At 46.0% G+C, this 19,306-nt stretch overlaps 42 non-coding genes across 42 annotated transcripts; all 42 read right to left on the bottom strand.

Annotated features, from left to right (window-relative positions):
* Positions 1–108: 108 nt before the first annotated feature.
* On the bottom strand, positions 109–227 carry LOC130924703 (5S ribosomal RNA). Its single transcript, XR_009065002.1, has one exon. It is a non-coding gene; the product is annotated as a 5S ribosomal RNA (ribosomal RNA).
* Positions 228–540: 313 nt separating this feature from the next.
* On the bottom strand, positions 541–659 carry LOC130926075 (5S ribosomal RNA). The gene has a single exon (XR_009066098.1). It is a non-coding gene; the product is annotated as a 5S ribosomal RNA (ribosomal RNA).
* Positions 660–962: 303 nt separating this feature from the next.
* Positions 963–1,081, bottom strand: LOC130924738 (5S ribosomal RNA). The gene has a single exon (XR_009065037.1). It is a non-coding gene; the product is annotated as a 5S ribosomal RNA (ribosomal RNA).
* A 388-nt stretch (positions 1,082–1,469) lies between these two features.
* LOC130925249 (5S ribosomal RNA) lies at positions 1,470–1,588 on the bottom strand. The gene has a single exon (XR_009065535.1). It is a non-coding gene; the product is annotated as a 5S ribosomal RNA (ribosomal RNA).
* A 303-nt stretch (positions 1,589–1,891) lies between these two features.
* LOC130924947 (5S ribosomal RNA) lies at positions 1,892–2,010 on the bottom strand. Its single transcript, XR_009065242.1, has one exon. It is a non-coding gene; the product is annotated as a 5S ribosomal RNA (ribosomal RNA).
* A 393-nt stretch (positions 2,011–2,403) lies between these two features.
* LOC130926074 (5S ribosomal RNA) lies at positions 2,404–2,522 on the bottom strand. Its single transcript, XR_009066097.1, has one exon. It is a non-coding gene; the product is annotated as a 5S ribosomal RNA (ribosomal RNA).
* A 313-nt stretch (positions 2,523–2,835) lies between these two features.
* LOC130925114 (5S ribosomal RNA) lies at positions 2,836–2,954 on the bottom strand. The gene has a single exon (XR_009065402.1). It is a non-coding gene; the product is annotated as a 5S ribosomal RNA (ribosomal RNA).
* Positions 2,955–3,267: 313 nt separating this feature from the next.
* Positions 3,268–3,386, bottom strand: LOC130925113 (5S ribosomal RNA). Its single transcript, XR_009065401.1, has one exon. It is a non-coding gene; the product is annotated as a 5S ribosomal RNA (ribosomal RNA).
* A 313-nt stretch (positions 3,387–3,699) lies between these two features.
* On the bottom strand, positions 3,700–3,818 carry LOC130926072 (5S ribosomal RNA). Its single transcript, XR_009066096.1, has one exon. It is a non-coding gene; the product is annotated as a 5S ribosomal RNA (ribosomal RNA).
* A 393-nt stretch (positions 3,819–4,211) lies between these two features.
* LOC130924785 (5S ribosomal RNA) lies at positions 4,212–4,330 on the bottom strand. The gene has a single exon (XR_009065084.1). It is a non-coding gene; the product is annotated as a 5S ribosomal RNA (ribosomal RNA).
* Positions 4,331–4,643: 313 nt separating this feature from the next.
* Positions 4,644–4,762, bottom strand: LOC130926071 (5S ribosomal RNA). The gene has a single exon (XR_009066095.1). It is a non-coding gene; the product is annotated as a 5S ribosomal RNA (ribosomal RNA).
* A 303-nt stretch (positions 4,763–5,065) lies between these two features.
* On the bottom strand, positions 5,066–5,184 carry LOC130926070 (5S ribosomal RNA). Its single transcript, XR_009066094.1, has one exon. It is a non-coding gene; the product is annotated as a 5S ribosomal RNA (ribosomal RNA).
* A 393-nt stretch (positions 5,185–5,577) lies between these two features.
* LOC130925112 (5S ribosomal RNA) lies at positions 5,578–5,696 on the bottom strand. The gene has a single exon (XR_009065400.1). It is a non-coding gene; the product is annotated as a 5S ribosomal RNA (ribosomal RNA).
* Positions 5,697–6,009: 313 nt separating this feature from the next.
* LOC130926069 (5S ribosomal RNA) lies at positions 6,010–6,128 on the bottom strand. Its single transcript, XR_009066093.1, has one exon. It is a non-coding gene; the product is annotated as a 5S ribosomal RNA (ribosomal RNA).
* Positions 6,129–6,521: 393 nt separating this feature from the next.
* Positions 6,522–6,640, bottom strand: LOC130924784 (5S ribosomal RNA). Its single transcript, XR_009065083.1, has one exon. It is a non-coding gene; the product is annotated as a 5S ribosomal RNA (ribosomal RNA).
* A 313-nt stretch (positions 6,641–6,953) lies between these two features.
* Positions 6,954–7,072, bottom strand: LOC130926066 (5S ribosomal RNA). The gene has a single exon (XR_009066091.1). It is a non-coding gene; the product is annotated as a 5S ribosomal RNA (ribosomal RNA).
* Positions 7,073–7,465: 393 nt separating this feature from the next.
* On the bottom strand, positions 7,466–7,584 carry LOC130925517 (5S ribosomal RNA). Its single transcript, XR_009065792.1, has one exon. It is a non-coding gene; the product is annotated as a 5S ribosomal RNA (ribosomal RNA).
* A 313-nt stretch (positions 7,585–7,897) lies between these two features.
* On the bottom strand, positions 7,898–8,016 carry LOC130926065 (5S ribosomal RNA). The gene has a single exon (XR_009066090.1). It is a non-coding gene; the product is annotated as a 5S ribosomal RNA (ribosomal RNA).
* A 303-nt stretch (positions 8,017–8,319) lies between these two features.
* On the bottom strand, positions 8,320–8,438 carry LOC130926064 (5S ribosomal RNA). Its single transcript, XR_009066089.1, has one exon. It is a non-coding gene; the product is annotated as a 5S ribosomal RNA (ribosomal RNA).
* Positions 8,439–8,831: 393 nt separating this feature from the next.
* Positions 8,832–8,950, bottom strand: LOC130926063 (5S ribosomal RNA). Its single transcript, XR_009066088.1, has one exon. It is a non-coding gene; the product is annotated as a 5S ribosomal RNA (ribosomal RNA).
* Positions 8,951–9,263: 313 nt separating this feature from the next.
* LOC130924783 (5S ribosomal RNA) lies at positions 9,264–9,382 on the bottom strand. Its single transcript, XR_009065082.1, has one exon. It is a non-coding gene; the product is annotated as a 5S ribosomal RNA (ribosomal RNA).
* A 313-nt stretch (positions 9,383–9,695) lies between these two features.
* LOC130926062 (5S ribosomal RNA) lies at positions 9,696–9,814 on the bottom strand. The gene has a single exon (XR_009066087.1). It is a non-coding gene; the product is annotated as a 5S ribosomal RNA (ribosomal RNA).
* A 393-nt stretch (positions 9,815–10,207) lies between these two features.
* On the bottom strand, positions 10,208–10,326 carry LOC130926061 (5S ribosomal RNA). The gene has a single exon (XR_009066086.1). It is a non-coding gene; the product is annotated as a 5S ribosomal RNA (ribosomal RNA).
* Positions 10,327–10,644: 318 nt separating this feature from the next.
* LOC130926060 (5S ribosomal RNA) lies at positions 10,645–10,763 on the bottom strand. Its single transcript, XR_009066085.1, has one exon. It is a non-coding gene; the product is annotated as a 5S ribosomal RNA (ribosomal RNA).
* A 393-nt stretch (positions 10,764–11,156) lies between these two features.
* Positions 11,157–11,275, bottom strand: LOC130924702 (5S ribosomal RNA). The gene has a single exon (XR_009065001.1). It is a non-coding gene; the product is annotated as a 5S ribosomal RNA (ribosomal RNA).
* Positions 11,276–11,588: 313 nt separating this feature from the next.
* On the bottom strand, positions 11,589–11,707 carry LOC130926059 (5S ribosomal RNA). The gene has a single exon (XR_009066084.1). It is a non-coding gene; the product is annotated as a 5S ribosomal RNA (ribosomal RNA).
* A 303-nt stretch (positions 11,708–12,010) lies between these two features.
* LOC130926058 (5S ribosomal RNA) lies at positions 12,011–12,129 on the bottom strand. The gene has a single exon (XR_009066083.1). It is a non-coding gene; the product is annotated as a 5S ribosomal RNA (ribosomal RNA).
* A 393-nt stretch (positions 12,130–12,522) lies between these two features.
* Positions 12,523–12,641, bottom strand: LOC130924701 (5S ribosomal RNA). The gene has a single exon (XR_009065000.1). It is a non-coding gene; the product is annotated as a 5S ribosomal RNA (ribosomal RNA).
* Positions 12,642–12,954: 313 nt separating this feature from the next.
* LOC130926057 (5S ribosomal RNA) lies at positions 12,955–13,073 on the bottom strand. The gene has a single exon (XR_009066082.1). It is a non-coding gene; the product is annotated as a 5S ribosomal RNA (ribosomal RNA).
* A 303-nt stretch (positions 13,074–13,376) lies between these two features.
* On the bottom strand, positions 13,377–13,495 carry LOC130926054 (5S ribosomal RNA). Its single transcript, XR_009066080.1, has one exon. It is a non-coding gene; the product is annotated as a 5S ribosomal RNA (ribosomal RNA).
* Positions 13,496–13,798: 303 nt separating this feature from the next.
* On the bottom strand, positions 13,799–13,917 carry LOC130926053 (5S ribosomal RNA). Its single transcript, XR_009066079.1, has one exon. It is a non-coding gene; the product is annotated as a 5S ribosomal RNA (ribosomal RNA).
* A 393-nt stretch (positions 13,918–14,310) lies between these two features.
* Positions 14,311–14,429, bottom strand: LOC130926052 (5S ribosomal RNA). Its single transcript, XR_009066078.1, has one exon. It is a non-coding gene; the product is annotated as a 5S ribosomal RNA (ribosomal RNA).
* A 303-nt stretch (positions 14,430–14,732) lies between these two features.
* On the bottom strand, positions 14,733–14,851 carry LOC130926051 (5S ribosomal RNA). Its single transcript, XR_009066077.1, has one exon. It is a non-coding gene; the product is annotated as a 5S ribosomal RNA (ribosomal RNA).
* Positions 14,852–15,234: 383 nt separating this feature from the next.
* Positions 15,235–15,353, bottom strand: LOC130926050 (5S ribosomal RNA). Its single transcript, XR_009066076.1, has one exon. It is a non-coding gene; the product is annotated as a 5S ribosomal RNA (ribosomal RNA).
* Positions 15,354–15,656: 303 nt separating this feature from the next.
* LOC130926049 (5S ribosomal RNA) lies at positions 15,657–15,775 on the bottom strand. The gene has a single exon (XR_009066075.1). It is a non-coding gene; the product is annotated as a 5S ribosomal RNA (ribosomal RNA).
* A 393-nt stretch (positions 15,776–16,168) lies between these two features.
* LOC130926048 (5S ribosomal RNA) lies at positions 16,169–16,287 on the bottom strand. Its single transcript, XR_009066074.1, has one exon. It is a non-coding gene; the product is annotated as a 5S ribosomal RNA (ribosomal RNA).
* A 303-nt stretch (positions 16,288–16,590) lies between these two features.
* LOC130926047 (5S ribosomal RNA) lies at positions 16,591–16,709 on the bottom strand. The gene has a single exon (XR_009066073.1). It is a non-coding gene; the product is annotated as a 5S ribosomal RNA (ribosomal RNA).
* A 393-nt stretch (positions 16,710–17,102) lies between these two features.
* Positions 17,103–17,221, bottom strand: LOC130926046 (5S ribosomal RNA). Its single transcript, XR_009066072.1, has one exon. It is a non-coding gene; the product is annotated as a 5S ribosomal RNA (ribosomal RNA).
* Positions 17,222–17,539: 318 nt separating this feature from the next.
* LOC130926045 (5S ribosomal RNA) lies at positions 17,540–17,658 on the bottom strand. The gene has a single exon (XR_009066071.1). It is a non-coding gene; the product is annotated as a 5S ribosomal RNA (ribosomal RNA).
* Positions 17,659–18,051: 393 nt separating this feature from the next.
* LOC130924700 (5S ribosomal RNA) lies at positions 18,052–18,170 on the bottom strand. The gene has a single exon (XR_009064999.1). It is a non-coding gene; the product is annotated as a 5S ribosomal RNA (ribosomal RNA).
* Positions 18,171–18,483: 313 nt separating this feature from the next.
* LOC130926043 (5S ribosomal RNA) lies at positions 18,484–18,602 on the bottom strand. The gene has a single exon (XR_009066069.1). It is a non-coding gene; the product is annotated as a 5S ribosomal RNA (ribosomal RNA).
* A 313-nt stretch (positions 18,603–18,915) lies between these two features.
* LOC130926042 (5S ribosomal RNA) lies at positions 18,916–19,034 on the bottom strand. The gene has a single exon (XR_009066068.1). It is a non-coding gene; the product is annotated as a 5S ribosomal RNA (ribosomal RNA).
* Between the last annotated feature and the right edge of the window lie 272 nt (positions 19,035–19,306).

Genomic DNA, 19,306 nt, shown 5'->3' with positions numbered 1-19,306 from the left:
CTCAACCCGATGTGAGCTCCAACCACAAAACTAACAAGACAATACATCGACCTCAGTTGATACCAACAAGATCTGTCTGTTCTTTCTTTTTAATGAAATAAACCAAAAAGCTTACAGCACCTGGTATTCCCAGGCGGTCTCCCATCCAAGTACTAACCAGGCCCGACCCTGCTTAGCTTCCGAGATCAGACGAGATCGGGCATTCTCAGGGTAGTATGGCCGTAAGCAGGCAAAATTTGTGAAATTTAGCTATACAAAAGGCGAAGGAGATGTGTTCTGGTACAAAAGACGAACCAGTTCAGTTCAGTTCAGTCAGGTTCCCTGAGGGAAGTTAGGTTTCAAGTGGTCTGGTCATCTCGTGCTGTCAATGGCAGCTAACGAGGTAATCACCATCTAAAACGCACAGAGTTGGGTGAAAACGAGAGCTGCAAACTCAACCAAATGTGAGCTCCAACCACAAAACTAACAAGACAGTACATTGACCTCAGTTGATACCAACAAGATCTGTCTGTTCTTTCTTTGTCATGAAATAAACCAAAAAGCTTACAGCACCTGGTATTCCCAGGCGGTCTCCCATCCAAGTACTAACCAGGCCCGACCCTGCTTAGCTTCCGAGATCAGACGAGATCGGGCGTTCTCAGGGTAGTATGGCCGTAAGCTGGCAAAACTTGTGAAATATAGCTATACAAAAGGCGAAGGAGATCTGTTCTGGTACAAAAGATGAACCAGTTCAGTAAGGTTCCCTGAGTGAAATTAGGTTTCAAGTGGTCTGGTCATCTCGTGCTGTCAATGGCAGCTAACGAGGTAATCACCATTTAAAACGCACAGAGTTGGGTGAAAACGAGAGCTGCAAACTCAACCCGATGTGAGCTCCAACCACAAAACTAACAAGACAGTACATCGACCTCAGTTGATACCAACAAGATCTGTCTGTTCTTTCTTTTTAATGAAATAAACCAAAAAGCTTACAGCACCTGGTATTCCCAGGCGGACTCCCATCCAAGTACTAACCAGGCCCGACCCTGCTTAGCTTCCGAGATCAGACGAGATCGGGCGTTCTCAGGGTAGTATGGCCGTAAGCTGGCAAAGCTTGTGAAATATCGCTATACAAAAGGCGAAGGAGATCTGATCGGGCGTTCTCAGGGTAGTATGGCCGTAAGCTGGCAAAATTTGTGAAATATAGCTATACAAAAGGCGAAGGAGATCTGTTCTGGTACAAAAGACGAACCAGTTCAGTTCAGTCAGGTTCCCTGAGGGAAGTTAGGTTTCAAGTGGTCTGGTCATCTCGTGCTGTCAATGGCAGCTAACGAGGTAATCACCATTTAAAACGCACAGAGTTGGGTGAAGACGAGAGCTGCAAACTCAACCCGATGTGAGCTCCAACCACAAAACTAACAAGACAGTACATCGACCTCAGTTGATACCAACAAGATCTGTCTGTTCTTTCTTTGTCATGAAATAAACCAAAAAGCTTACAGCACCTGGTATTCCCAGGCGATCTCCCATCCAAGTACTAACCAGGCCCGACCCTGCTTAGCTTCCGAGATCAGACGAGATCGGGGATTCTCAGGGTAGTATGGCCGTAAGCTGGCAAAACTTGTGAAATATAGCTATACAAAAGGCGAAGGAGATCTGTTCTGGTACAAAAGATGAACCAGTTCAGTAAGGTTCCCTGAGTGAAATTAGGTTTCAAGTGGTCTGGTCATCTCGTGCTGTCAATGGCAGCTAACGAGGTAATCACCATTTAAAACGCACAGAGTTGGGTGAAAACGAGAGCTGCAAACTCAACCCGATGTGAGCTCCAACCACAAAACTAACAAGACAGTACATCGACCTCAGTTGATACCAACAAGATCTGTCTGTTCTTTCTTTTTAATGAAATAAACCAAAAAGCTTACAGCACCTGGTATTCCCAGGCGGTCTCCCATCCAAGTACTAACCAGGCCCGACCCTGCTTAGCTTCCGAGATCAGACAAGATCGGGCGTTCTCAGGGTAGTATGGCCGTAAGCTGGCAAAGCTTGTGAAATATCGCTATACAAAAGGCGAAGGAGATCTGATCGGGCGTTCTCAGGGTAGTATGGCCGTAAGCTGGCAAAATTTGTGAAATATAGCTATACAAAAGGCGAAGGAGATCTGTTCTGGTACAAAAGACGAACCAGTTCAGTTCAGTTCAGTCAGGTTCCCTGAGGGAAGTTAGGTTTCAAGTGGTCTGGTCATCTCGTGCTGTCAATGGCAGCTAACGAGGTAATCACCATTTAAAACGCACAGAGTTGGGTGAAAACGAGAGCTGCAAACTCAACCCAATGTGAGCTCCAACCACAAAACTAACAAGACAATACATTGACCTCAGTTGATACCAACAAGATCTGTCTGTTCTTTCTTTGTCATGAAATAAACCAAAAAGCTTACAGCACCTGGTATTCCCAGGCGGTCTCCCATCCAAGTACTAACCAGGCCCGACCCTGCTTAGCTTCCGAGATCAGACGAGATCGGGCGTTCTCAGGGTAGTATGGCCGTAAGCTGGCAAAATTTGTGAAATATAGCCATACAAAAGGCGAAGGAGATCTGTTCTGGTACAAAAGACGAACCAGTTCAGTTCAGTTCAGTCAGGTTCCCTGAGGGAAGTTAGGTTTCAAGTGGTCTGGTCATCTCGTGCTGTCAATGGCAGCTAACGAGGTAATCACCATCTAAAACGCACAGAGTTGGGTGAAAACGAGAGCTGCAAACTCAACCAAATGTGAGCTCCAACCACAAAACTAACAAGACAGTACATTGACCTCAGTTGATACCAACAAGATCTGTCTGTTCTTTCTTTGTCATGAAATAAACCAAAAAGCTTACAGCACCTGGTATTCCCAGGCGGTCTCCCATCCAAGTACTAACCAGGCCCGACCCTGCTTAGCTTCCGAGATCAGACGAGATCCGGCGTTCTCAGGGTAGTATGGCCGTAAGCTGGCAAAATTTGTGAAATATAGCTATACAAAAGGCGAAGGAGATCTGTTCTGGTACAAAAGACGAACCAGTTCAGTTCAGTTCAGTCAGGTTCCCTGAGGGAAGTTAGGTTTCAAGTGGTCTGGTCATCTCGTGCTGTCAATGGCAGCTAACGAGGTAATCACCATTTAAAACGCACAGAGTTGGGTGAAAACGAGAGCTGCAAACTCAACCCAATGTGAGCTCCAACCACAAAACTAACAAGATAGTACATTGACCAGGGTTGATACCAACAAGATCTGTCTGTTCTTTCTTTGTCATGAAATAAACCAAAAAGCTTACAGCACCTGGTATTCCCAGGCGGTCTCCCATCCAAGTACTAACCAGGCCCGACCCTGCTTAGCTTCCGAGATCAGACGAGATCCGGCGTTCTCAGGGTAGTATGGCCGTAAGCTGGCAAAATTTGTGAAATATAGCTATACAAAAGGCGAAGGAGATCTGTTCTGGTACAAAAGACGAACCAGTTCAGTTCAGTTCAGTCAGGTTCCCTGAGGGAAGTTAGGTTTCAAGTGGTCTGGTCATCTCGTGCTGTCAATGGCAGCTAACGAGGTAATCACCATTTAAAACGCACAGAGTTGGGTGAAAACGAGAGCTGCAAACTCAACCCAATGTGAGCTCCAACCACAAAACTAACAAGATAGTACATTGACCAGGGTTGATACCAACAAGATCTGTCTGTTCTTTCTTTGTCATGAAATAAACCAAAAAGCTTACAGCACCTGGTATTCCCAGGCGGTCTCCCATCCAAGTACTAACCAGGCCCGACCCTGCTTAGCTTCCGAGATCAGACGAGATCGGGCGTTCTCAGGGTAGTATGGCCGTAAGCTGGCAAAACTTGTGAAATATCGCTATACAAAAGGCGAAGGAGATCTGATCGGGCGTTCTCAGGGTAGTATGGCCGTAAGCTGGCAAAATTTGTGAAATATAGCTATACAAAAGGCGAAGGAGATCTGTTCTGGTACAAAAGACGAACCAGTTCAGTTCAGTTCAGTCAGGTTCCCTGAGGGAAGTTAGGTTTCAAGTGGTCTGGTCATCTCGTGCTGTCAATGGCAGCTAACGAGGTAATCACCATCTAAAACGCACAGAGTTGGGTGAAAACGAGAGCTGCAAACTCAACCCGATGTGAGCTCCAACCACAAAACTAACAAGACAATACATCGACCTCAGTTGATACCAACAAGATCTGTCTGTTCTTTCTTTTTAATGAAATAAACCAAAAAGCTTACAGCACCTGGTATTCCCAGGCGGTCTCCCATCCAAGTACTAACCAGGCCCGACCCTGCTTAGCTTCCGAGATCAGACGAGATCAGGCGTTCTCAGGGTAGTATGGCCGTAAGCTGGCAAAATTTGTGAAATATAGCTATACAAAAGGCGAAGGAGATCTGTTCTGGTACAAAAGACGAACCAGTTCAGTTCAGTTCAGTCAGGTTCCCTGAGGGAAGTTAGGTTTCAAGTGGTCTGGTCATCTCGTGCTGTCAATGGCAGCTAACGAGGTAATCACCATCTAAAACGCACAGAGTTGGGTGAAAACGAGAGCTGCAAACTCAACCAAATGTGAGCTCCAACCACAAAACTAACAAGACAGTACATTGACCTCAGTTGATACCAACAAGATCTGTCTGTTCTTTCTTTGTCATGAAATAAACCAAAAAGCTTACAGCACCTGGTATTCCCAGGCGGTCTCCCATCCAAGTACTAACCAGGCCCGACCCTGCTTAGCTTCCGAGATCAGACGAGATCGGGCGTTCTCAGGGTAGTATGGCCGTAAGCTGGCAAAGCTTGTGAAATATAGCTATACAAAAGGCGAAGGAGATCTGTTCTGGTACAAAAGATGAACCAGTTCAGTAAGGTTCCCTGAGTGAAATTAGGTTTCAAGTGGTCTGGTCATCTCGTGCTGTCAATGGCAGCTAACGAGGTAATCACCATTTAAAACGCACAGAGTTGGGTGAAAACGAGAGCTGCAAACTCAACCCGATGTGAGCTCCAACCACAAAACTAACAAGACAGTACATCGATCTCAGTTGATACCAACAAGATCTGTCTGTTCTTTCTTTTTAATGAAATAAACCAAAAAGCTTACAGCACCTGGTATTCCCAGGCGGTCTCCCATCCAAGTACTAACCAGGCCCGACCCTGCTTAGCTTCCGAGATCAGACGAGATCGGGCGTTCTCAGGGTAGTATGGCCGTAAGCTGGCAAAGCTTGTGAAATATCGCTATACAAAAGGCGAAGGAGATCTGATCGGGCGTTCTCAGGGTAGTATGGCCGTAAGCTGGCAAAATTTGTGAAATATAGCTATACAAAAGGCGAAGGAGATCTGTTCTGGTACAAAAGACGAACCAGTTCAGTTCAGTTCAGTCAGGTTCCCTGAGGGAAGTTAGGTTTCAAGTGGTCTGGTCATCTCGTGCTGTCAATGGCAGCTAACGAGGTAATCACCATCTAAAACGCACAGAGTTGGGTGAAAACGAGAGCTGCAAACTCAACCAAATGTGAGCTCCAACCACAAAACTAACAAGACAGTACATTGACCTCAGTTGATACCAACAAGATCTGTCTGTTCTTTCTTTGTCATGAAATAAACCAAAAAGCTTACAGCACCTGGTATTCCCAGGCGGTCTCCCATCCAAGTACTAACCAGGCCCGACCCTGCTTAGCTTCCGAGATCAGACGAGATCCGGCGTTCTCAGGGTAGTATGGCCGTAAGCTGGCAAAATTTGTGAAATATAGCTATACAAAAGGCGAAGGAGATCTGTTCTGGTACAAAAGACGAACCAGTTCAGTTCAGTTCAGTCAGGTTCCCTGAGGGAAGTTAGGTTTCAAGTGGTCTGGTCATCTCGTGCTGTCAATGGCAGCTAACGAGGTAATCACCATTTAAAACGCACAGAGTTGGGTGAAAACGAGAGCTGCAAACTCAACCCAATGTGAGCTCCAACCACAAAACTAACAAGATAGTACATTGACCAGGGTTGATACCAACAAGATCTGTCTGTTCTTTCTTTGTCATGAAATAAACCAAAAAGCTTACAGCACCTGGTATTCCCAGGCGGTCTCCCATCCAAGTACTAACCAGGCCCGACCCTGCTTAGCTTCCGAGATCAGACGAGATCGGGCGTTCTCAGGGTAGTATGGCCGTAAGCTGGCAAAACTTGTGAAATATCGCTATACAAAAGGCGAAGGAGATCTGATCGGGCGTTCTCAGGGTAGTATGGCCGTAAGCTGGCAAAATTTGTGAAATATAGCTATACAAAAGGCGAAGGAGATCTGTTCTGGTACAAAAGACGAACCAGTTCAGTTCAGTTCAGTCAGGTTCCCTGAGGGAAGTTAGGTTTCAAGTGGTCTGGTCATCTCGTGCTGTCAATGGCAGCTAACGAGGTAATCACCATCTAAAACGCACAGAGTTGGGTGAAAACGAGAGCTGCAAACTCAACCCGATGTGAGCTCCAACCACAAAACTAACAAGACAATACATCGACCTCAGTTGATACCAACAAGATCTGTCTGTTCTTTCTTTTTAATGAAATAAACCAAAAAGCTTACAGCACCTGGTATTCCCAGGCGGTCTCCCATCCAAGTACTAACCAGGCCCGACCCTGCTTAGCTTCCGAGATCAGACGAGATCAGGCGTTCTCAGGGTAGTATGGCCGTAAGCTGGCAAAATTTGTGAAATATAGCTATACAAAAGGCGAAGGAGATCTGTTCTGGTACAAAAGACGAACCAGTTCAGTTCAGTTCAGTCAGGTTCCCTGAGGGAAGTTAGGTTTCAAGTGGTCTGGTCATCTCGTGCTGTCAATGGCAGCTAACGAGGTAATCACCATCTAAAACGCACAGAGTTGGGTGAAAACGAGAGCTGCAAACTCAACCAAATGTGAGCTCCAACCACAAAACTAACAAGACAGTACATTGACCTCAGTTGATACCAACAAGATCTGTCTGTTCTTTCTTTGTCATGAAATAAACCAAAAAGCTTACAGCACCTGGTATTCCCAGGCGGTCTCCCATCCAAGTACTAACCAGGCCCGACCCTGCTTAGCTTCCGAGATCAGACGAGATCGGGCGTTCTCAGGGTAGTATGGCCGTAAGCTGGCAAAGCTTGTGAAATATAGCTATACAAAAGGCGAAGGAGATCTGATCGGGCGTTCTCAGGGTAGTATGGCCGTAACCTGGCAAAATTTGTGAAATATAGCTATACAAAAGGCGAAGGAGATCTGTTCTGGTACAAAAGACGAACCAGTTCAGTTCAGTTCAGTCAGGTTCCCTGAGGGAAGTTAGGTTTCAAGTGGTCTGGTCATCTCGTGCTGTCAATGGCAGCTAACGAGGTAATCACCATTTAAAACGCACAGAGTTGGGTGAAAACGAGAGCTGCAAACTCAACCCAATGTGAGCTCCAACCACAAAACTAACAAGACAATACATTGACCTCAGTTGATACCAACAAGATCTGTCTGTTCTTTCTTTGTCATGAAATAAACCAAAAAGCTTACAGCACCTGGTATTCCCAGGCTTTCTCCCATCCAAGTACTAACCAGGCCCGACCCTGCTTAGCTTCCGAGATCAGACGAGATCGGGCGTTCTCAGGGTAGTATGGCCGTAAGCTGGCAAAATTTGTGAAATATAGCTATACAAAAGGCGAAGGAGATCTGTTCTGGTACAAAAGACGAACCAGTTCAGTTCAGTTCAGTCAGGTTCCCTGAGGGAAGTTAGGTTTCAAGTGGTCTGGTCATCTCGTGCTGTCAATGGCAGCTAACGAGGTAATCACCATTTAAAACGCACAGAGTTGGGTGAAAACGAGAGCTGCAAACTCAACCCAATGTGAGCTCCAACCACAAAACTAACAAGATAGTACATTGACCAGGGTTGATACCAACAAGATCTGTCTGTTCTTTCTTTGTCATGAAATAAACCAAAAAGCTTACAGCACCTGGTATTCCCAGGCGGTCTCCCATCCAAGTACTAACCAGGCCCGACCCTGCTTAGCTTCCGAGATCAGACGAGATCGGGCGTTCTCAGGGTAGTATGGCCGTAAGCTGGCAAAACTTGTGAAATATAGCTATACAAAAGGCGAAGGAGATCTGTTCTGGTACAAAAGATGAACCAGTTCAGTAAGGTTCCCTGAGTGAAATTAGGTTTCAAGTGGTCTGGTCATCTCGTGCTGTCAATGGCAGCTAACGAGGTAATCACCATCTAAAACGCACAGAGTTGGGTGAAAACGAGAGCTGCAAACTCAACCAAATGTGAGCTCCAACCACAAAACTAACAAGACAGGACATTGACCTCAGTTGATACCAACAAGATCTGTCTGTTCTTTCTTTGTCATGAAATAAACCAAAAAGCTTACAGCACCTGGTATTCCCAGGCGGTCTCCCATCCAAGTACTAACCAGGCCCGACCCTGCTTAGCTTCCGAGATCAGACGAGATCGGGCGTTCTCAGGGTAGTATGGCCGTAAGCTGGCAAAACTTGTGAAATATCGCTATACAAAAGGCGAAGGAGATCTGATCGGGCGTTCTCAGGGTAGTATGGCCGTAAGCTGACAAAATTTGTGAAATATAGCTATACAAAAGGCGAAGGAGATCTGTTCTGGTACAAAAGACGAACCAGTTCAGTTCAGTTCAGTCAGGTTCCCTGAGGGAAGTTAGGTTTCAAGTGGTCTGGTCATCTCGTGCTGTCAATGGCAGCTAACGAGGTAATCACCATCTAAAACGCACAGAGTTGGGTGAAAACGAGAGCTGCAAACTCAACCCGATGTGAGCTCCAACCACAAAACTAACAAGACAATACATCGACCTCAGTTGATACCAACAAGATCTGTCTGTTCTTTCTTTTTAATGAAATAAACCAAAAAGCTTACAGCACCTGGTATTCCCAGGCGGTCTCCCATCCAAGTACTAACCAGGCCCGACCCTGCTTAGCTTCCGAGATCAGACGAGATCGGGCGTTCTCAGGGTAGTATGGCCGTAAGCTGGCAAAATTTGTGAAATATAGCTATACAAAAGGCGAAGGAGATCTGTTCTGGTACAAAAGACGAACCAGTTCAGTTCAGTTCAGTCAGGTTCCCTGAGGGAAGTTAGGTTTCAAGTGGTCTGGTCATCTCGTGCTGTCAATGGCAGCTAACGAGGTAATCACCATCTAAAACGCACAGAGTTGGGTGAAAACGAGAGCTGCAAACTCAACCCGATGTGAGCTCCAACCACAAAACTAACAAGACAATACATCGACCTCAGTTGATACCAACAAGATCTGTCTGTTCTTTCTTTTTAATGAAATAAACCAAAAAGCTTACAGCACCTGGTATTCCCAGGCGGTCTCCCATCCAAGTACTAACCAGGCCCGACCCTGCTTAGCTTCCGAGATCAGACGAGATCAGGCGTTCTCAGGGTAGTATGGCCGTAAGCTGGCAAAATTTGTGAAATATAGCTATACAAAAGGCGAAGGAGATCTGTTCTGGTACAAAAGACGAACCAGTTCAGTTCAGTTCAGTCAGGTTCCCTGAGGGAAGTTAGGTTTCAAGTGGTCTGGTCATCTCGTGCTGTCAATGGCAGCTAACGAGGTAATCACCATCTAAAACGCACAGAGTTGGGTGAAAACGAGAGCTGCAAACTCAACCAAATGTGAGCTCCAACCACAAAACTAACAAGACAGTACATTGACCTCAGTTGATACCAACAAGATCTGTCTGTTCTTTCTTTGTCATGAAATAAACCAAAAAGCTTACAGCACCTGGTATTCCCAGGCGGTCTCCCATCCAAGTACTAACCAGGCCCGACCCTGCTTAGCTTCCGAGATCAGACGAGATCGGGCGTTCTCAGGGTAGTATGGCCGTAAGCTGGCAAAGCTTGTGAAATATCGCTATACAAAAGGCGAAGGAGATCTGATCGGGCGTTCTCAGGGTAGTATGGCCGTAAGCTGGCAAAATTTGTGAAATATAGCTATACAAAAGGCGAAGGAGATCTGTTCTGGTACAAAAGACGAACCAGTTCAGTTCAGTTCAGTCAGGTTCCCTGAGGGAAGTTAGGTTTCAAGTGGTCTGGTCATCTCGTGCTGTCAATGGCAGCTAACGAGGTAATCACCATCTAAAACGCACAGAGTTGGGTGAAAACGAGAGCTGCAAACTCAACCAAATGTGAGCTCCAACCACAAAACTAACAAGACAGTACATTGACCTCAGTTGATACCAACAAGATCTGTCTGTTCTTTCTTTGTCATGAAATAAACCAAAAAGCTTACAGCACCTGGTATTCCCAGGCGGTCTCCCATCCAAGTACTAACCAGGCCCGACCCTGCTTAGCTTCCGAGATCAGACGAGATCGGGCGTTCTCAGGGTAGTATGGCCGTAAGCTGGCAAAATTTGTGAAATATAGCTATACAAAAGGCGAAGGAGATGTGTTCTGGTACAAAAGACGAACCAGTTCAGTTCAGTTCAGTTCAGTCAGGTTCCCTGAGGGAAATTAGATTTCAAGTGGTCTGGTCATCTCGTGCTGTCAATGGCAGCTAACGAGGTAATCACCATTTAAAACGCACAGAGTTGGGTGAAAACGAGAGCTGCAAACTCAACCCAATGTGAGCTCCAACCACAAAACTAACAAGACAGTACATCGACCTCAGTTGATACCAACAAGATCTGTCTGTTCTTTCTTTGTCATGAAATAAACCAAAAAGCTTACAGCACCTGGTATTCCCAGGCGGTCTCCCATCCAAGTACTAACCAGGCCCGACCCTGCTTAGCTTCCGAGATCAGACGAGATCGGGCGTTCTCAGGGTAGTATGGCCGTAAGCTGGCAAAGCTTGTGAAATATCGCTATACAAAAGGCGAAGGAGATCTGATCGGGCGTTCTCAGGGTAGTATGGCCGTAAGCTGGCAAAATTTGTGAAATATAGCTATACAAAAGGCGAAGGAGATCTGTTCTGGTACAAAAGACGAACCAGTTCAGTTCAGTTCAGTCAGGTTCCCTGAGGGAAGTTAGGTTTCAAGTGGTCTGGTCATCTCGTGCTGTCAATGGCAGCTAACGAGGTAATCACCATCTAAAACGCACAGAGTTGGGTGAAAACGAGAGCTGCAAACTCAACCCGATGAGAGCTCCAACCACAAAACTAACAAGACAATACATCGACCTCAGTTGATACCAACAAGATCTGTCTGTTCTTTCTTTTTAATGAAATAAACCAAAAAGCTTACAGCACCTGGTATTCCCAGGCGGTCTCCCATCCAAGTACTAACCAGGCCCGACCCTGCTTAGCTTCCGAGATCAGACGAGATCGGGCATTCTCAGGGTAGTATGGCCGTAAGCAGGCAAAATTTGTGAAATTTAGCTATACAAAAGGCGAAGGAGATGTGTTCTGGTACAAAAGACGAACCAGTTCAGTTCAGTTCAGTCTGGTTCCCTGAGGGAAGTTAGGTTTCAAGTGGTCTGGTCATCTCGTGCTGTCAATGGCAGCTAACGAGGTAATCACCATCTAAAACGCACAGAGTTGGGTGAAAACGAGAGCTGCAAACTCAACCAAATGTGAGCTCCAACCACAAAACTAACAAGACAGTACATTGACCTCAGTTGATACCAACAAGATCTGTCTGTTCTTTCTTTGTCATGAAATAAACCAAAAAGCTTACAGCACCTGGTATTCCCAGGCGGTCTCCCATCCAAGTACTAACCAGGCCCGACCCTGCTTAGCTTCCGAGATCAGACGAGATCGGGCGTTCTCAGGGTAGTATGGCCGTAAGCTGGCAAAACTTGTGAAATATAGCTATACAAAAGGCGAAGGAGATCTGTTCTGGTACAAAAGATGAACCAGTTCAGTAAGGTTCCCTGAGTGAAATTAGGTTTCAAGTGGTCTGGTCATCTCGTGCTGTCAATGGCAGCTAACGAGGTAATCACCATTTAAAACGCACAGAGTTGGGTGAAAACGAGAGCTGCAAACTCAACCCGATGTGAGCTCCAACCACAAAATTAACAAGACAGTACATCGACCTCAGTTGATACCAACAAGATCTGTCTGTTCTTTCTTTGTCATGAAATAAACCAAAAAGCTTACAGCACCTGGTATTCCCAGGCGGTCTCCCATCCAAGTACTAACCAGGCCCGACCCTGCTTAGCTTCCGAGATCAGACGAGATCGGGCGTTCTCAGGGTAGTATGGCCGTAAGCTGGCAAAGCTTGTGAAATATCGCTATACAAAAGGCGAAGGAGATCTGATCGGGCGTTCTCAGGGTAGTATGGCCGTAAGCTGGCAAAATTTGTGAAATATAGCTATACAAAAGGCGAAGGAGATCTGTTCTGGTACAAAAGACGAACCAGTTCAGTTCAGTTCAGTCAGGTTCCCTGAGGGAAGTTAGGTTTCAAGTGGTCTGGTCATCTCGTGCTGTCAATGGCAGCTAACGAGGTAATCACCATCTAAAACGCACAGAGTTGGGTGAAAACGAGAGCTGCAAACTCAACCCGATGAGAGCTCCAACCACAAAACTAACAAGACAATACATCGACCTCAGTTGATACCAACAAGATCTGTCTGTTCTTTCTTTTTAATGAAATAAACCAAAAAGCTTACAGCACCTGGTATTCCCAGGCGGTCTCCCATCCAAGTACTAACCAGGCCCGACCCTGCTTAGCTTCCGAGATCAGACGAGATCGGGCATTCTCAGGGTAGTATGGCCGTAAGCAGGCAAAATTTGTGAAATTTAGCTATACAAAAGGCGAAGGAGATGTGTTCTGGTACAAAAGACGAACCAGTTCAGTTCAGTTCAGTCTGGTTCCCTGAGGGAAGTTAGGTTTCAAGTGGTCTGGTCATCTCGTGCTGTCAATGGCAGCTAACGAGGTAATCACCATCTAAAACGCACAGAGTTGGGTGAAAACGAGAGCTGCAAACTCAACCAAATGTGAGCTCCAACCACAAAACTAACAAGACAGTACATTGACCTCAGTTGATACCAACAAGATCTGTCTGTTCTTTCTTTGTCATGAAATAAACCAAAAAGCTTACAGCACCTGGTATTCCCAGGCGGTCTCCCATCCAAGTACTAACCAGGCCCGACCCTGCTTAGCTTCCGAGATCAGACGAGATCGGGCGTTCTCAGGGTAGTATGGCCGTAAGCTGGCAAAACTTGTGAAATATAGCTATACAAAAGGCGAAGGAGATCTGTTCTGGTACAAAAGATGAACCAGTTCAGTAAGGTTCCCTGAGTGAAATTAGGTTTCAAGTGGTCTGGTCATCTCGTGCTGTCAATGGCAGCTAACGAGGTAATCACCATTTAAAACGCACAGAGTTGGGTGAAAACGAGAGCTGCAAACTCAACCCGATGTGAGCTCCAACCACAAAATTAACAAGACAGTACATCGACCTCAGTTGATACCAACAAGATCTGTCTGTTCTTTCTTTGTCATGAAATAAACCAAAAAGCTTACAGCACCTGGTATTCCCAGGCGGTCTCCCATCCAAGTACTAACCAGGCCCGACCCTGCTTAGCTTCCGAGATCAGACGAGATCGGGCGTTCTCAGGGTAGTATGGCCGTAAGCTGGCAAAACTTGTGAAATATAGCTATACAAAAGGCGAAGGAGATCTGTTCTGGTACAAAAGATGAACCAGTTCAGTAAGGTTCCCTGAGTGAAATTAGGTTTCAAGTGGTCTGGTCATCTCGTGCTGTCAATGGCAGCTCACGAGGTAATCACCATTTAAAACGCACAGAGTTGGGTGAAAACGAGAGCTGCAAACTCAACCCGATGTGAGCTCCAACCACAAAACTAACAAGACAGTACATCGACCTCAGTTGATACCAACAAGATCTGTCTGTTCTTTCTTTTTAATGAAATAAACCAAAAAGCTTACAGCACCTGGTATTCCCAGGCGGTCTCCCATCCAAGTACTAACCAGGCCCGACCCTGCTTAGCTTCCGAGATCAGACGAGATCGGGCGTTCTCAGGGTAGTATGGCCGTAAGCTGGCAAAGCTTGTGAAATATCGCTATACAAAAGGCGAAGGAGATCTGATCGGGCGTTCTCAGGGTAGTATGGCCGTAAGCTGGCAAAATTTGTGAAATATAGCTATACAAAAGGCGAAGGAGATCTGTTCTGGTACAAAAGACGAACCAGTTCAGTTCAGTTCAGTCAGGTTCCCTGAGGGAAGTTAGGTTTCAAGTGGTCTGGTCATCTCGTGCTGTCAATGGCAGCTAACGAGGTAATCACCATTTAAAACGCACAGAGTTGGGTGAAAACGAGAGCTGCAAACTCAACCCAATGTGAGCTCCAACCACAAAACTAACAAGACAGTACATTGACCAGGGTTGATACCAACAAGATCTGTCCGTTCTTTCTTTGTCATGAAATAAACCAAAAAGCTTACAGCACCTGGTATTCCCAGGCGGTCTCCCATCCAAGTACTAACCAGGCCCGACCCTGCTTAGCTTCCGAGATCAGACGAGATCGGGCGTTCTCAGGGTAGTATGGCCGTAAGCTGGCAAAACTTGTGAAATATAGCTATACAAAAGGCGAAGGAGATCTGTTCTGGTACAAAAGATGAACCAGTTCAGTAAGGTTCCCTGAGTGAAATTAGGTTTCAAGTGGTCTGGTCATCTCGTGCTGTCAATGGCAGCTAACGAGGTAATCACCATTTAAAACGCACAGAGTTGGGTGAAAACGAGAGCTGCAAACTCAACCCGATGTGAGCTCCAACCACAAAACTAACAAGACAGTACATCGATCTCAGTTGATACCAACAAGATCTGTCTGTTCTTTCTTTTTAATGAAATAAACCAAAAAGCTTACAGCACCTGGTATTCCCAGGCGGTCTCCCATCCAAGTACTAACCAGGCCCGACCCTGCTTAGCTTCCGAGATCAGACGAGATCGGGCGTTCTCAGGGTAGTATGGCCGTAAGCTGGCAAAGCTTGTGAAATATCGCTATACAAAAGGCGAAGGAGATCTGATCGGGCGTTCTCAGGGTAGTATGGCCGTAAGCTGGAAAAACTTGTGAAATATAGCTATACAAAAGGCGAAGGAGATCTGTTCTGGTACAAAAGATGAACCAGTTCAGTAAGGTTCCCTGAGTGAAATTAGGTTTCAAGTGGTCTGGTCATCTCGTGCTGTCAATGGCAGCTAACGAGGTAATCACCATTTAAAACGCACAGAGTTGGGTGAAAACGAGAGCTGCAAACTCAACCCGATGTGAGCTCCAACCACAAAACTAACAAGACAGTACATCGACCTCAGTTGATACCAACAAGATCTGTCTGTTCTTTCTTTGTCATGAAATAAACCAAAAAGCTTACAGCACCTGGTATTCCCAGGCGGTCTCCCATCCAAGTACTAACCAGGCCCGACCCTGCTTAGCTTCCGAGATCAGACGAGATCGGGCGTTCTCAGGGTAGTATGGCCGTAAGCTGGCAAAACTTGTGAAATATAGCTATACAAAAGGCGAAGGAGATCTGTTCTGGTACAAAAGATGAACCAGTTCAGTAAGGTTCCCTGAGTGAAATTAGGTTTCAAGTGGTCTGGTCATCTCGTGCTGTCAATGGCAGCTCACGAGGTAATCACCATTTAAAACGCACAGAGTTGGGTGAAAACGAGAGCTGCAAACTCAACCCGATGTGAGCTCCAACCACAAAACTAACAAGACAGTACATCGACCTCAGTTGATACCAACAAGATCTGTCTGTTCTTTCTTTTTAATGAAATAAACCAAAAAGCTTACAGCACCTGGTATTCCCAGGCGGTCTCCCATCCAAGTACTAACCAGGCCCGACCCTGCTTAGCTTCCGAGATCAGACGAGATCGGGCGTTCTCAGGGTAGTATGGCCGTAAGCTGGCAAAGCTTGTGAAATATCGCTATACAAAAGGCGAAGGAGATCTGATCGGGCGTTCTCAGGGTAGTATGGCCGTAAGCTGGCAAAATTTGTGAAATATAGCTATACAAAAGGCGAAGGAGATCTGTTCTGGTACAAAAGACGAACCAGTTCAGTTCAGTTCAGTCAGGTTCCCTGAGGGAAGTTAGGTTTCAAGTGGTCTGGTCATCTCGTGCTGTCAATGGCAGCTAACGAGGTAATCACCATTTAAAACGCACAGAGTTGGGTGAAAACGAGAGCTGCAAACTCAACCCAATGTGAGCTCCAACCACAAAACTAACAAGACAGTACATTGACCAGGGTTGATACCAACAAGATCTGTCCGTTCTTTCTTTGTCATGAAATAAACCAAAAAGCTTACAGCACCTGGTATTCCCAGGCGGTCTCCCATCCAAGTACTAACCAGGCCCGACCCTGCTTAGCTTCCGAGATCAGACGAGATCGGGCGTTCTCAGGGTAGTATGGCCGTAAGCTGGCAAAACTTGTGAAATATAGCTATACAAAAGGCGAAGGAGATCTGTTCTGGTACAAAAGATGAACCAGTTCAGTAAGGTTCCCTGAGTGAAATTAGGTTTCAAGTGGTCTGGTCATCTCGTGCTGTCAATGGCAGCTAACGAGGTAATCACCATTTAAAACGCACAGAGTTGGGTGAAAACGAGAGCTGCAAACTCAACCCGATGTGAGCTCCAACCACAAAACTAACAAGACAGTACATCGATCTCAGTTGATACCAACAAGATCTGTCTGTTCTTTCTTTTTAATGAAATAAACCAAAAAGCTTACAGCACCTGGTATTCCCAGGCGGTCTCCCATCCAAGTACTAACCAGGCCCGACCCTGCTTAGCTTCCGAGATCAGACGAGATCGGGCGTTCTCAGGGTAGTATGGCCGTAAGCTGGCAAAGCTTGTGAAATATCGCTATACAAAAGGCGAAGGAGATCTGATCGGGCGTTCTCAGGGTAGTATGGCCGTAAGCTGGCAAAATTTGTGAAATATAGCTATACAAAAGGCGAAGGAGATCTGTTCTGGTACAAAAGACGAACCAGTTCAGTTCAGTTCAGTCAGGTTCCCTGAGGGAAGTTAGGTTTCAAGTGGTCTGGTCATCTCGTGCTGTCAATGGCAGCTAACGAGGTAATCACCATCTAAAACGCACAGAGTTGGGTGAAAACGAGAGCTGCAAACTCAACCAAATGTGAGCTCCAACCACAAAACTAACAAGACAGTACATTGACCTCAGTTGATACCAACAAGATCTGTCTGTTCTTTCTTTGTCATGAAATAAACCAAAAAGCTTACAGCACCTGGTATTCCCAGGCGGTCTCCCATCCAAGTACTAACCAGGCCCGACCCTGCTTAGCTTCCGAGATCAGACGAGATCGGGCGTTCTCAGGGTAGTATGGCCGTAAGCTGGCAAAATTTGTGAAATATAGCTATACAAAAGGCGAAGGAGATGTGTTCTGGTACAAAAGACGAACCAGTTCAGTTCAGTTCAGTTCAGTCAGGTTCCCTGAGGGAAATTAGATTTCAAGTGGTCTGGTCATCTCGTGCTGTCAATGGCAGCTAACGAGGTAATCACCATTTAAAACGCACAGAGTTGGGTGAAAACGAGAGCTGCAAACTCAACCCAATGTGAGCTCCAACCACAAAACTAACAAGACAGTACATCGACCTCAGTTGATACCAACAAGATCTGTCTGTTCTTTCTTTGTCATGAAATAAACCAAAAAGCTTACAGCACCTGGTATTCCCAGGCGGTCTCCCATCCAAGTACTAACCAGGCCCGACCCTGCTTAGCTTCCGAGATCAGACGAGATCGGGCGTTCTCAGGGTAGTATGGCCGTAAGCTGGCAAAGCTTGTGAAATATCGCTATACAAAAGGCGAAGGAGATCTGATCGGGCGTTCTCAGGGTAGTATGGCCGTAAGCTGGCAAAATTTGTGAAATATAGCTATACAAAAGGCGAAGGAGATCTGTTCTGGTACAAAAGACGAACCAGTTCAGTTCAGTTCAGTTAGGTTCCCTGAGGGAAGTTAGGTTTCAAGTGGTCTGGTCATCTCGTGCTGTCAATGGCAGCTAACGAGGTAATCACCATCTAAAACGCACAGAGTTGGGTGAAAACGAGAGCTGCAAACTCAACCCGATGTGAGCTCCAACCACAAAACTAACAAGACAATACATCGACCTCAGTTGATACCAACAAGATCTGTCTGTTCTTTCTTTTTAATGAAATAAACCAAAAAGCTTACAGCACCTGGTATTCCCAGGCGGTCTCCCATCCAAGTACTAACCAGGCCCGACCCTGCTTAGCTTCCGAGATCAGACGAGATCGGGCATTCTCAGGGTAGTATGGCCGTAAGCAGGCAAAATTTGTGAAATTTAGCTATACAAAAGGCGAAGGAGATGTGTTCTGGTACAAAAGACGAACCAGTTCAGTTCAGTTCAGTCTGGTTCCCTGAGGGAAGTTAGGTTTCAAGTGGTCTGGTCATCTCGTGCTGTCAATGGCAGCTAACGAGGTAATCACCATCTAAAACGCACAGAGTTGGGTGAAAACGAGAGCTGCAAACTCAACCAAATGTGAGCTCCAACCACAAAACTAACAAGACAGTACATTGACCTCAGTTGATACCAACAAGATCTGTCTGTTCTTTCTTTGTCATGAAATAAACCAAAAAGCTTACAGCACCTGGTATTCCCAGGCGGTCTCCCATCCAAGTACTAACCAGGCCCGACCCTGCTTAGCTTCCGAGATCAGACGAGATCGGGCGTTCTCAGGGTAGTATGGCCGTAAGCTGGCAAAATTTGTGAAATATAGCTATACAAAAGGCGAAGGAGATCTGTTCTGGTACAAAAGACGAACCAGTTCAGTTCAGTTCAGTCAGGTTCCCTGAGGGAAGTTAGGTTTCAAGTGGTCTGGTCATCTCGTGCTGTCAATGGCAGCTAACGAGGTAATCACCATTTAAAACGCACAGAGTTGGGTGAAAACGAGAGCTGCAAACTCAACCCAATGTGAGCTCCAACCACAAAACTAACAAGACAGTACATTGACCAGGGTTGATACCAACAAGATCTGTCCGTTCTTTCTTTGTCATGAAATAAACCAAAAAGCTTACAGCACCTGGTATTCCCAGGCGGTCTCCCATCCAAGTACTAACCAGGCCCGACCCTGCTTAGCTTCCGAGATCAGACGAGATCGGGCGTTCTCAGGGTAGTATGGCCGTAAGCTGGCAAAACTTGTGAAATATAGCTATACAAAAGGCGAAGGAGATCTGTTCTGGTACAAAAGATGAACCAGTTCAGTAAGGTTCCCTGAGTGAAATTAGGTTTCAAGTGGTCTGGTCATCTCGTGCTGTCAATGGCAGCTAACGAGGTAATCACCATTTAAAACGCACAGAGTTGGGTGAAAACGAGAGCTGCAAACTCAACCCGATGTGAGCTCCAACCACAAAACTAACAAGACAGTACATCGACCTCAGTTGATACCAACAAGATCTGTC

The sequence above is a fragment of the Corythoichthys intestinalis genome, chromosome 11, assembly GCF_030265065.1.
Source record: "Corythoichthys intestinalis isolate RoL2023-P3 chromosome 11, ASM3026506v1, whole genome shotgun sequence".
NCBI lineage: Eukaryota > Metazoa > Chordata > Actinopteri > Syngnathiformes > Syngnathidae > Corythoichthys > Corythoichthys intestinalis.
Note: the sequence above shows the minus strand (reverse complement) of the source record. Positions and strands in the feature narration are given on the sequence as shown.